The sequence below is a fragment of the Heptranchias perlo genome, chromosome 43 (assembly GCF_035084215.1).
Source record: "Heptranchias perlo isolate sHepPer1 chromosome 43, sHepPer1.hap1, whole genome shotgun sequence".
Taxonomy (NCBI): Eukaryota; Metazoa; Chordata; class Chondrichthyes; order Hexanchiformes; family Hexanchidae; genus Heptranchias; species Heptranchias perlo.
This window is the reverse complement of record NC_090367.1, coordinates 9,209,374-9,221,756: the sequence shown is the minus strand read 5'-3', so window position 1 is coordinate 9,221,756 and position 12,383 is coordinate 9,209,374. Positions and strand designations below refer to the sequence as shown.

The 12,383-nt window shown below is 51.6% G+C and overlaps 1 protein-coding gene across 1 annotated transcript in view; it reads right to left on the bottom strand.

Annotated features, from left to right (window-relative positions):
* Positions 1-12,358, bottom strand: part of zgc:101765 (uncharacterized protein LOC450036 homolog) — a 41,924-nt gene extending 29,566 nt beyond the window's left edge. Inside the window, exon 1 of the mRNA XM_067975756.1 lies at positions 11,956-12,358. The gene's annotated coding sequence lies outside the window, so the exon portion shown is untranslated. The remainder of the gene's footprint in view (positions 1-11,955) is intronic.
* Positions 12,359-12,383: the final 25 nt, after the last annotated feature.

Sequence of the window (12,383 nt, the reverse complement as noted above, 5' to 3'; positions counted from 1 at the left end):
TGTCACCCCGGTGCCAGTATAACTGCGGTCGCAGTCTTCAGTACTGCAATGTTTGCGCTGCAAGGTCTCCACTGGCTGATGGGTTTGTGGCCGTGTGCCACCGTACTGCATCGTTCCGAGCCATCGCCTGTAAACCATGCACTAAACACCACTTAGACCGGTTAGTGCACTGTGTGCGGTTTTGGGGGCCCCATTATAGAAAGGACATTAAAGCCATAGAGAGCGTGCAGCGTAAATTCACCAGGATGATGCCAGTGATGGGAAACTATAGTTACAAGGAGAGGCTTGAGATACTGGGACTGTTTCCATTGGAGCAGAGAAGGGCCAAGAGGAGACTTTAATAGAGATTATTAAAGAACAATAGAGATTGTTTTTGATAGTCTTTCCCCATTCATCCTCTTTCATCTGGTGGGGGTCATCAATTTAAAATTGTCCGAGTGAGGAAAGAGGGTGGGAGAAATCGAGGACAGTCAGCATGGAGTTGTTAAGGGAAGGTCATGTCTGACTAACCTGATTGAATTTTTTGAGGAGGTAACAAGGAGGGTTGATGAGGGTAGCACGTTTGATGTAGTCTGCGTGGATTTTAGCAAGGCTTTTGACTAGGTCCCACATGGAAGATCAGTCAAAAAAGTAAAAGCCATGGGATCCAAGGGAGAGTGGCAAGTTGGATCCAAAATTGGCTCAGTAGCAGGAAGCAAAGGGTAATGGTCGACGGGTGTTTTTGTGACTGGAAGGATGTTTGCAGTGGGGTTCCACAGGGCTCAGTACTAGGTCCCCTGCTTTTTGTGGCATATATTAATGATTTGGACTTGAATGTGGGGGGCTTTATCAAGAAGTTTGTAGATGATACAAAAATTGGCCGTGTGGTTGATAGTGAGGAGGAAAGCTGTAGACTGCAGGAAGATATCAATGGACTGATCAAATGGGCAGAAAAGTGGCAAATGGAATTCAATCCAGAGAAGTGTGAGGTAATGCTTTTGGGGAGGGCAAACAAGGCAAGGGAGTACACAATGTGGAAAATTGCCCAGGTATGTCCTGTCCACAAAAACCAGGACAAATCCAATCTGGCCAATTACCGCCCCATCAGTCCACTCTCGATCATCAGCAAAGTGATGGAAGGTGTCATCGACAGTGCTATCAAACGGCACTTACTCACCAATAACCTGCTCACCGATGCTCAGTTTGGGTTCCGCCAGGACCACTCGGCTCCAGACCTCATTACAGCCTTGGTCGAAATGTGGACAAAAGAGCTGAATTCCAGAGGTGAGGTGAGAGTGACCCACCTTGACATCAAGGCAGCATTTGACCGAGTGTGGCACCAAGGAGCCCGAGTAAAATTGAAGTCAATGGGAATCGGGGAAAACTCTCCAGTGGCTGGAGTCATACCTAGCACAAAGGAAGATGGTAGTGGTTGTTGGAGGCCAATCATCTCAGCCCCAGGGCATTGCTGCAGGAGTTCCTCAAGGCAGTGTCCTAGGCCCAACCATCTTCAGCTGCTTCATCAATGACCTTCCCTCCATCATAAGGTCAGAAATGGGGATGTTCGCTGATGATTACACAGTGTTCAGTTCCATTCGCAACACCTCAAATAATGAAGCAGTCCGAGCCCGCATGCAGCAAGACCTGGACAACATCCAGGCTTGGGCTCATAAGTGGCGAGTAACATTCTCGCCAGACAAGTGCCAGGCAATGACCATCTCCAACAAGAGAGAGTCTAACCAACTCCCCATGACATTTAACAGTATTACCATCGCTGAATCCCCCTCCATCAACATCCTTGGGGTTCACCATTGACCAGAAACTTAACTGGACCAGCCATATAAATACTGTGGCTACGAGAGCAGGTCAGAGGCTGGGTATTCTGCAGCGAGTGACTCACCTCCTGACTCCCCAAAATCTTTCCACCATCTACAAGGCACAAGTCAGGAGTGTGATGGAATGCTCTCCACTTGCCTGGATGAGTGCAGCTCCAACAACACTCAAGAAGCTTGACACCATCCAGGACAAAGCAGCCCACTTGATTGGCACCCCATCCACCGCCCTAAACATTCACTCCCTTCATCACCGGCGCACCGTGGCTGCAGTGTGGACCGTCCACAGGATGCACTGCAGCAACTCGCCAAGGCTTCTTCGACAGCACCTCCCAAACCCGCAACCTCTACCACCTAGAAGGACATGGGCAGCAGGTACATGGGAACAACACCACCTGCACGTTCCCCTCCAAGTCACACACTATCCCAACTTGGAAATATATCGCCGTTCCTTCATCGTCACTGGGTCAAAATCCTGGAACTCCCTTCCTAACAGCACTGTGGGAGAACCTTCACCACACGGACTGCAGCGGTTCAAGAAGGCGGCTCACCACCACCTTCTCAAGGTCAATTAGGGATGGGCAATAACTGCTGGCCTTGCCAGCGATGCCCACATCCCATGAACGAATAACAAAAAGTTAGGGGACTAGAGGGATGGGCTTCGATGGGAGAGTTAGGGGACTAGAGGGATGGGCTTCCATGGGAGAGTTAGGGGACTAGAGGGATGGGCCCTGGACTGGGGCTTGAACGCACGACCTTCTGACTCAGAGGTGAGAGTGCAAGCACTGAGCCACAGTCATAAACACCTAAAATGTTCAAGAACTTATCATAAAACACCAAGCAGCTCCCAGCCACTCTATTGCCAGATTTGCCAACTCTCACTCACCAGGAGGGAGACCCAGAAGCTCCTTGCAGTTATACGGGGCTGTCAACTAGGAAATCGAGCTGGAGGAGTAAACTGAGCCAGAGAGGAAGAGACTTGTGAGCCTGGCAAAAAGCTTGGGCAAAGCAGAGGCCAGCATTTATTGCCCATCCCTAATTGCCCTTGAGAAGGTGGTGGTGAGCCGCCTTCTTGAACCGCTGCAGTTTGTGTGGTGAAGGTTCTCTCACAGCGCTGTTAGGAAGGGAGTTCCAGGATTTTGACCCAGCGACGATGAAGGAACGGCGATATATTTCCAAGTTGGGATGGTGTGTGACTTGGAGGGGAACGTGCAGGTGGTGTTGTTCCCATGTACCTGCTGCTCTTGTCCTTCTAGGTGGTAGAGGTCGTGGGTTTGGGAGGTGCTGTTGAAGAAGCCTTGGCGAGTTGCTGCAGTACATCCTGTGGATGGTACACACTGCAGCCACAGTGCGCTGGTGGTGAAGGGAGTGAATGTTTAGGGTGGTGGATGGGGTGCCAACCAAGCGGGCTGCTTTGTCCTGGATGGTGTCGAGCTTCTTGAGTGTTGTTGGAGCTGCACTCATCCAGGCAAGTGGAGAGTATTCCATCACACTCCTGACTTGTGCCTTGTAGATGGTGGAAAGGCTTTGGAAAGTCAGGGGGTGAGTCACTCGCCGCAGACTACCCAGCCTCTGACCTGCTCTTGTAACCAGTGTATTTATATGGCTGGTCCAGTTAAGTTTCTGGTCAATGGTGACCCCCAGGCTGTTGATGGTGGGGGATTTGGCGATGGTAATGCTGTTGAATGTCAAGGGAAGGTGGTTAGACTCTCTCTTGTTGGAGCTGGTCATTGCCTGGAATTTGTCTGGCACGAATGTTACTTGCCACTTATGAGCCCAAGCCTGGATATTGTCCAGGCCTTGCTGCATGCAGGCTCGGACTGCTTCATTATCTGAGGGGTTGCGAATGGAACCGAACACTGTGCAATCATCAGCGAACATCCCCATTTCTGACCTTATGATGGAGTGAAGGTCATTGATGAAGCAGCTGAAGATGGTTAGGCCTAGGACACTGCCCTGAGGAACTCCTGCAGCAATGTCCTGGGGCTGAGATGATTGGCCTCCAACAGCCACTACCATCTTCCTTTGTGCTCGGTATGACTCCCGCCACTGGAGAGTTTTCCCCCTGATTCCCACTGACTTCAATTTTACTCGGGCTCCTTGGTGCCACACTCGGTCAAATGCTGCCTTGATGTCAAGGTGGGTCACTCTCACCTCACCTCTGGAATTCAGCTCTTTTGTCCATGTTTGGACCAAGGCTGTAATGAGGTCTGGAGCCGAGTGGTCCTGGCGGAACCCAAACTGAACATCGGTGAGCAGGTTATTGGTGAGTAAGTGCCGTTTGTTAGTACTGCCGACTACACCTTCCATCACTTTGCTGATGATTGAGAGTAGACTGATGGGGTGGTAATTGGCCGGATTGAATTTGTGCTTTTTGTGGACAGGATACACCTGGGCAATTTTCCACATTGTCGGGTAGATGCCAGTGTTGTAGCTGTACTGGAACAGTTTGGCTAGAGGCGCAGCTAGTTCTGGAGCGCAAATCTTCAGCACTACTGCCGGGATGTTGTGGGGCCCATAGCCTTTGCTGTATCCAGTGCACTCATCCATTTCTTGATATCACGTGGAGTGAATTGAATTGGCTGAAGACTGGCTTCTGTGATGGTGGGAGTATCGGGAGGAGGCCGAGATGGATCATCCACTCGGCACTTCTGGCTGAAGATGGTTGCAAACGCTTCAGCCTTACAGGGCTATGGGGAGAGAGCAGGGCAATGGGATTAGTTTGGGATTGATACAGGTACAGCACGGGGGTCACCATTGACCAGAAACTTAACTGGACCAGCCATATAAATACTGTGGCTACAAGAGCAGGTCAGAGACTGGGTATTCTGAGGCGAGTGACTCACCTCCTGACTCACCAAAGCCTTTCCACCATCTACAAGGCACAAGTCAGGAGTGTGATGGAATACTCTCCACTTGCCTGGATGAGTGCAGCTCCAACAACACTCAAGAAGCTCGACACCATCCAGGACAAAGCAGCCTGCTTGATTGGCACCCCATCCACCACCCTAAACATTCACTCCCTTCACCACCGGCGCACTGTGGCTGCAGTGTGTACCATCCACAGGATGCACTGCAGCAACTCGCCAAGGCTTCTTCGACAGCACCTCCCAAACCCATGACCTCTACCACCTAGAAGGACAAGAGCAGCAGACACATAGGAACAACACCACCTGCACGTTCCCCTCCAAGTCACACACCATCCCGACTTGGAAATATATCGGCCGTTCCTTCATCGTCGCTGGGTCAAAATCCTGGAACTCCCTTCCTAACAGCACTGTGGGAGAACCGTCACCACACGGACTGCAGCGGTTCAAGAAGGCGGCTCACCACCACCTTCTCAAGGGCAATTTGGGATGGGCAATAAATGCCGGCCTGGCCAGCGACACCCACATCCCATGAACGAATGAAAATAAAACAGAGTAAAGCTCCCTCCACATTGTCCCGTCAAACACTCCCAGGGCAGATGCAAACTACAGTGATCCCTTTCTTCCCCCTCCCCCCTACCTGTGGTCTATCTGAATACTATAGGCAGTTTTGCCACTCCCCATGACATTGTCCAAGCACAGGACCCTGCAGACAGTGCCTCTTCCATCACATCGGCCTGGTCTATATATGAGTGCAGGTGTTAGTGTGAGGTGTGGGCTGCTGTGATTTGATTGCCGTGTGAGGAGGTTCCTTCCTGGGGGAGCTCTTGCCCCACTCTCGGTGACACTTTTATTTTTGGAAGCTGTTGGTGAGGCTCCATCTGTCGTCTTTGTCAGATTCAGGTTAGTGCATCCTGAATATTCCAATCTAACCGATGAGCGATTTCTGCCTGTGCCACTGCCTGGGCCCAGTGATGAGCAGAAGCCCTCTCCAGACCGTCTTGTGGGAGTGCACAGTCTCTGGATTCCAGAGGGAAGGAGTGCGTTGGTGCACAAGGAGGCGGTTGTGCGAAGCTTTACTCGGATGATACCAGAACTGAGAGGTTATAACTCTCAGGAAAGACTGAATAGGCTGGAGCTCTTTTCTCTCGAAAAGAGAAGGCTGAGGGGTGACCTGATAGAGGTCTTTAAGATTATGAAGGGGTTCGATCGGGTAGACGTAGAGAAGATGTTTCCACTTGTGGGGGAGACCAGAACTTGGGGCCATAAATATAAGATAGTCACTGATAAATCCAATAGGGAATTCAGGAGAAACTTCTTTACCCAGAGAGTGGTGAGGATGTGGAACTCGCTCCCACAAGGAGTAGTTGAGGTGAATAGAATAGATACATTTAAAGGGATGCTGGATAAACACATAAGGGAGAAAGGAATAGAAGGATATGCTGATAGGGTAAGATGAAGTAGGGAGGGAGGAGGCTCGTGTGGAGTATCAACACCGGAGGGACCTGTTGGGCCGAATGGCCTGTTTCTGTGCTGTGTTTTCTATGTAATTGTATGTCTATGTAAAAACACATTGCTTTCCAAATCGGCAGCTACCCTTGCGTTACAAACAATATTGATTACTGGGCCTACAAGAGATTTCCAGTCCTCTACCTACTGTGCAAGATTGGTCTTTGATCTGAGGTGTAAGAAGCTGCCAGGACTAGATATAGTTCTCTTAGCTGAGGCAGAGTTACGATAAGACGTGTCTCCGTTAAGTTGACACACTTTAATCCCAGATTCTCCAAGAATTCTGAGACACTATTGCTTTTCAGAAAACAGTTCCAAGTATCCAAGGGTGCAGTACCATTGCTTTTTTTAATCTGCTGCTTCATATTTTTGCTTCTGTGTAAATTTACATCTTGCAATAAATTATAATTTGTGGTTTAGCCTGAAGCATATGCTTAATCAGCATGATGTTTCTCTGCCGGCCATAGTAATGAGAGTAAATTGGGTATCCTGAGTAATCTGGTTAAAGGCCAGTTGTCTAACCCTGCAGCACGCTAACCCATTCGAGCCACGCACAAGGCGTGGAATGTCCGCTCTTGCCCGTGCACTGTTGCTTGTTGCTGTGAGTGTATGTTGGGAGAAGCTCGGACTGCTGCTGCTGCCTCGTGCCCGCCCGAGGCCCCGTGGGACAGTCGTGCTTCCCTGAGAAGGTCGGGCGCTGATCTCCTGGGATGGCACTCCACGTACCCGGTGAGCGATGCCCTCTGTCTGGAATGGTTTCCCACCCTGCAGTGTCTGGGGGTTGCAGTGATTGCTGGGAGATGGCTGCTTATTCAAGGAAGTAATTATGCATTGTTCTAACACTCCTAACCCACCCGATAAACATCTCCCAGCCACCCCCTTTAACCCCGGGGCCCGCCCTTCCCCACCCAGCCATCCCCTTTAATGCCAGGTCCCGCCCCCTCCACCCCGATTAATACCGGGGCCCGCCCCTCCCCACTAGTTCCAGTGCGTCAGCTGTCGGTGCCTCTCCTGTTCTAGTGATGTGCTTTGACCTGCCCAGTATCTGGGTCACTGTGGTGGGACCCAGGGGTTGGCAGGGGACCCTCGTGGACTCCCAACTTCCTGTAGTAATCCCGTCTCCAGGCAAAGGCCTCGTTCTCAGCAGGCGTGTGGACATCAGATTACGGCTCTGACCGTAAACCGCCCGATTAAATTAAAGAGGCAATTGTGCAGCCGAGACCGTGTGCTCACGATAATTGTAACTCTTGCTAATCCCAATGCCACAAAATGTCGGTAAAGACTTCTCCTGTGCTGACTCTCAGCCTAAAGCCGTTGCTGGCTCCTCGCTGCCACGTAAACCCTCCGAGTCGCTCGCACCCTCCACGGCCTCACGCTGACTGACGAGTGAGGCGAGTGCGATTGGCGAGTGGGAGCCCACGGTTGGACGCTATTGGCTGCCGGGCTCTCCAATCAAGGGGCCTGCGCTGAATCGTGGCCCCGCCCAGCCCTCAGACCTGACTCCTGTCTCCACGCTGTCAGTCAGACGTATTAAATAAATCCTCCGCCTGTGTCTCAGGGAGAAACTGTTTTCCGCTGGCAGGGGGTGGGGGTCGGTAACCAGAGGACACGGATTTAAAATAATTGGTAAGAGAACCAGAAGGGAGATGAGAATTTTTTATGCAGCGAGTTGTGATGATCTGGAATGCGCTGCCTGAAAGGGCGGTGGAAGCAGATTCAATAATAACTTTCAAAAGGGAATTGGGTCAGTACTTGAAGGGGAGAAAATTGCAGGGCTGTGGGGTTACAAGACTAATTGGAGAGCTCTTTTAAAAGAGCCGGCACAGGCACGATGGGCCGAATGGCCACCTCCTGTGCTGTACGAGTCCGTGTCGGCCGCAATTGTTGTTTGCACTGAATGGCTCGACCCGTTTGTTGGGGACGATCTGGTCCCATCGCTTTGCCCCGCCTGCGATTGCGGGAAATGAGCAATAGTCCGAGGGGGCTAACGCAAGTTAAGAAATAGGAGCAGGAGTAGGCCGCACGGCCCCTCGAGCCTGCTCCGCCATTCAATCAGATCACGGCTGATCTTCGACCTCAACTCCACTTTCCCGCCCGATCCCGGTTATCATTTTTAAATGCCCTTTGCCCTCCCTCACAGCAGCCTGCCACCAGCTGCGTGTCTAATGACTCCAGCGAGCCAGACCCTAATGTACGTTCTCTACAGCTTGTCAGCATTGTTAACCCTGTGATCAGTTAGAAAGGACAAATGATCTATTGCAGACACCCACTGTTGAGTTTTTTGGACGTCTCTGGGGCAGCGGTGGGGCTGCTGCCGCCTCTGGGTTTGTCGAGGATTTCCTGTTCCAGTACGGCTCCGTTTGGTGTGTGGGAAGCTGTTGAGACGGCCTCGTGACGCGCGCGCTGAGATCTGAGGGGGGGGGGCAAGCGGGAGAGGGAAAGGAGTGGTCTGAAGAAACGCCCTGACAAATGCTGGCGTGCCTCTGCGAGCCGAGGCAGCAGTCGGAGGGTTGAATCGAGCCTGTCTGTCGATACCGGGGCTGATTTTTACCCGGGGTGCGTTAGTGGCGCTCGATGCCCTCCCTCTGGTTTGGTATCCCCGTACTTTCTCTCGTTCCCACACACCGTTCTCTGGTGAGAGTTCGTGCTGTTCACCGTTGCAAGTACAAACCAGCCCTTTCAGCACGCGTTGCAATGCAAAGAAGGAACGCACTTGCATTTATATAGCGCCTTTCACCAGCTTAGGGTGCCCCAAAGTGCTTTACAGCCAATCAAATACCTTTGAAGTGTAGTCACTGTTGTAATGTAGGAAAGGCGGCAGCCAATTTGTGCACAGCAAGATCCCACAAACAGCAGTGTGATAATGACCAGATCATCTGTTTTTGTAATGTTGGTTGAGGGATTAAATATTGGCTCAGGACACCGGGGAGAACTCCCCTGCTCTTCTTCCAATAGTGGCCCCACCTGAGAGGGTAGACGGGACCTTGGGTTAACGTCTCATTCGAAAGACGGCACCTCCGACAGTGCAGCACTCCCTCAGTACTGGCACCGGGAGTGTTGGCCTGGATTATGGGCTCAAGTCTCTGGAGTGGGGGCTCGAACACACAATCTTCTATTTTGAAGAAGAACATGGAATTCTCCTCCCCATAGCCCTGTATCAATCCCACACTAATCCCACTGCCCCACTCTCTCCCCATAGCCCTGTATCAATCCCACACTAATCCCACTGCCCCACTCTCTCCCCATAGCCCTGTATCAATCCCAAACTAATCCCACTGCCCCGCTCTCTCCCCATAGCCCTGTATCAATCCCAAACTAATCCCACTGCCCCGCTCTCTCCCCATAGCCCTGTATCAATCCCAAATTAATCCCACTGCCCCGCTCTCTCCCCATAGCCCTGTATCAATCCCAAACTAATCCCACTGCCCCGCTCTCTCCTCATAGCCCTGTATCAATCCCACACTAATCCCACTGCCCCGCTCTCTCCTCATAGCCCTGTATCAATCCCAAATTAATCCCACTGCCCCGCTCTCTCCCCATAGCCCTGTATCAATCCCAAACTAATCCCACTGCCCCGCTCTCTCCCCATAGCCCTGTATCAATCCCACACTAATCCCACTGCCCCGCTCTCTCCCCATAGCCCTGTATCAATCCCAAACTAATCCCACTGCCCCGCTCTCTCCCCATAGCCCTGTATCAATCCCAAACTAATCCCACTGCCCCGCTCTCTCCCCATAGCCCTGTATCAATCCCAAATTAATCCCACTGCCCCGCTCTCTCCCCATAGCCCTGTATCAATCCCAAACTAATCCCACTGCCCCGCTCTCTCCTCATAGCCCTGTATCAATCCCACACTAATCCCACTGCCCCGCTCTCTCCTCATAGCCCAGTATCAATCCCAAACTAATCCCACTGCCCCGCTCTCTCCCCATAGCCCTGTATCAATCCCAAACTAATCCCACTGCCCCGCTCTCTCCCCATAGCCCTGTATCAATCCCAAACTAATCCCACTGCCCCGCTCTCTCCCCAGAGCCCTGTATCAATCCCAAACTAATCCCACTGCCCCGCACTCTCCCCATAGCCCTGTATCAATCCAACACTAATCCCATTGCCCCGCACTCTCCCCATAGCCCTGTATCAATCCAACACTAATCCCATTGCCCCGCACTCTCCCCATAACCCTGTATCAATCCAACACTAATCCCATTGCCCCGCACTCTCCCCATAGCCCTGTATCAATCCCCAAGCTAATCCCATTGCCCCGCACTCTCCCCATAGCCCTGTATCAATCCCAAACTAATCCCACTGCCCCGCTCTCTCCCCATAGCCCTGTATCAATCCCCAAGCTAATCCCATTGCCCCGCACTCTCCCCATAGCCCTGTATCAATCCCAAACTAATCCCACTGCCCCGCACTCTCCCCATAGCCCTGTATCAATCCCCAAGCTAATCCCACTGCCCCACTCTCTCCCCATAGCCCTGTATCAATCCCCAAGCTAATCCCACTGCCCCGCTCTTATACATTCTGTTCTTATTTTTCAATATTTCTAACATAAATTCCTATGCCCACATAATGACACCCTCCTGCTATTTGAGACATAGAAACAGGAGGAGGAGGCCATTCAGCCCCTCGAGAGTGTTGCCTCGTTCAATTAGATCACGGCTGATCTGTACCTCAACTCCATTTACTCACTTTGGTGCCATATCCCTTGATACCATCACCCAACAGAAATCTATCGATCGCAGTCTTGAAAGCTTTAATTGCCCTCCAGCCTTTCCGATTTACCCGTGACCTGTTTACGCAGGGAGCTTCCATCGTCAAAGTGGAGGTCGGAATTTAAGATGGGAAAAGCTGATGGGAAGTGGGAGCAGATGTAACGTTTTCAATATATTACAGATAGGTAAAGTGCAACATAAGCCTGGTCCCCTCGGGAGCTGTGCCAATTGTTCATAGCTTCTCTATTCTGAGACTTGTGTTCAGAATAAACTTTCAGCTCCAACTGACGTAAGAGCCAGAGAGGGGGGAGATGAGGAGAATTTTTTTTTTTTTTAAAAACCCAGCGAGTTACGATCTGGAATGTGCGGCCTGAAAGGGTGGCAGAGGCAGATTCAATGGGGAATTTTGAAGGGGAAGTATTTGCAGGGCGACGGGGAAAGGGCAGGGGGGAGCGGGACTAATTAGGTAGCTCTTTCAAAGAGCCGGCACAGGCACGATGGGCCGAATGGCCGCCTTCTGTGCTGGATCATTTAAGAATAAGAGAAAGAAAAAGAATTCCGTCCTTCTGGCACTGTCCCACTGGTTCTGAGGGTTAATTGTCCAGCCCAGTGCAGTGCGAACTGCACAGCCAGGTTCCACTGGGTGTCTGTTGTGTTGGTTTTGCTGATCCCGCCTTGCGGTGTCAGGAGGCGCTACTGTGGGCTTCAGCACCTCTCGGTTAAGACGGAGCGGGTATATCAGCCGGGGTGGGGGGGGGGTCAGACTCCTCCTGGTTGGGTGCAGACGGGATTGGGTCCTGACTGCGCACGGTGGTTGAATAGTCTGCCAGCGTTCGGTTTCGCCTGATCATCTGTCGAATTGCCAGAGGCCCGTGGAGACGCGGCCCCTCCAGAGGAGAAAGGTTTGCTTCCCTTTCCATCAGCTCCCGTTGCTGGGTGGAGTAACCTCTCTTCATCCACAGGCCCACTCCTCAACCCAATGTGCAATGTTATTTTCAACCCCAAACAGATTTTAAGAACGGGTTTGTTAAAACTCAAAATCTGGGTGCGTACCTGATTCTGTAAGAGCAGGTTGTGTATTCCAGGTGTGTACCTGATTCCGTAAGAGCAGGTTGTGTATTCCAGGTGTGTACCTGATTCCGTAAGAGCAGGTTGTGTGTTCCAGGTGTGTACCTGATTCCGTAAGAGCAGGTTGTGTGTTCCAGGTGTGTACCTGATTCTGTAACGGCAGGTTGTGTGTTCCAGGTGCGTACCTGATTCCGTAACGGCAGGTTGTGTGTTCCAGGTGCGTACCTGATTCCGTAACGGCAGGTTGTGTGTTCCAGGTGCGTACCTGATTCTGTAACGGCAGGTTGTGTGTTCCAGGTGTGTACCTGATTCCGTAACGGCAGGTTGTGTGTTCCAGGTGTGTACCTGATTCTGTAACGGCAGGTTGTGTGTTCTAGGTGTGTACCTGATTCCGAAACGGCAGGTTGTGTGTT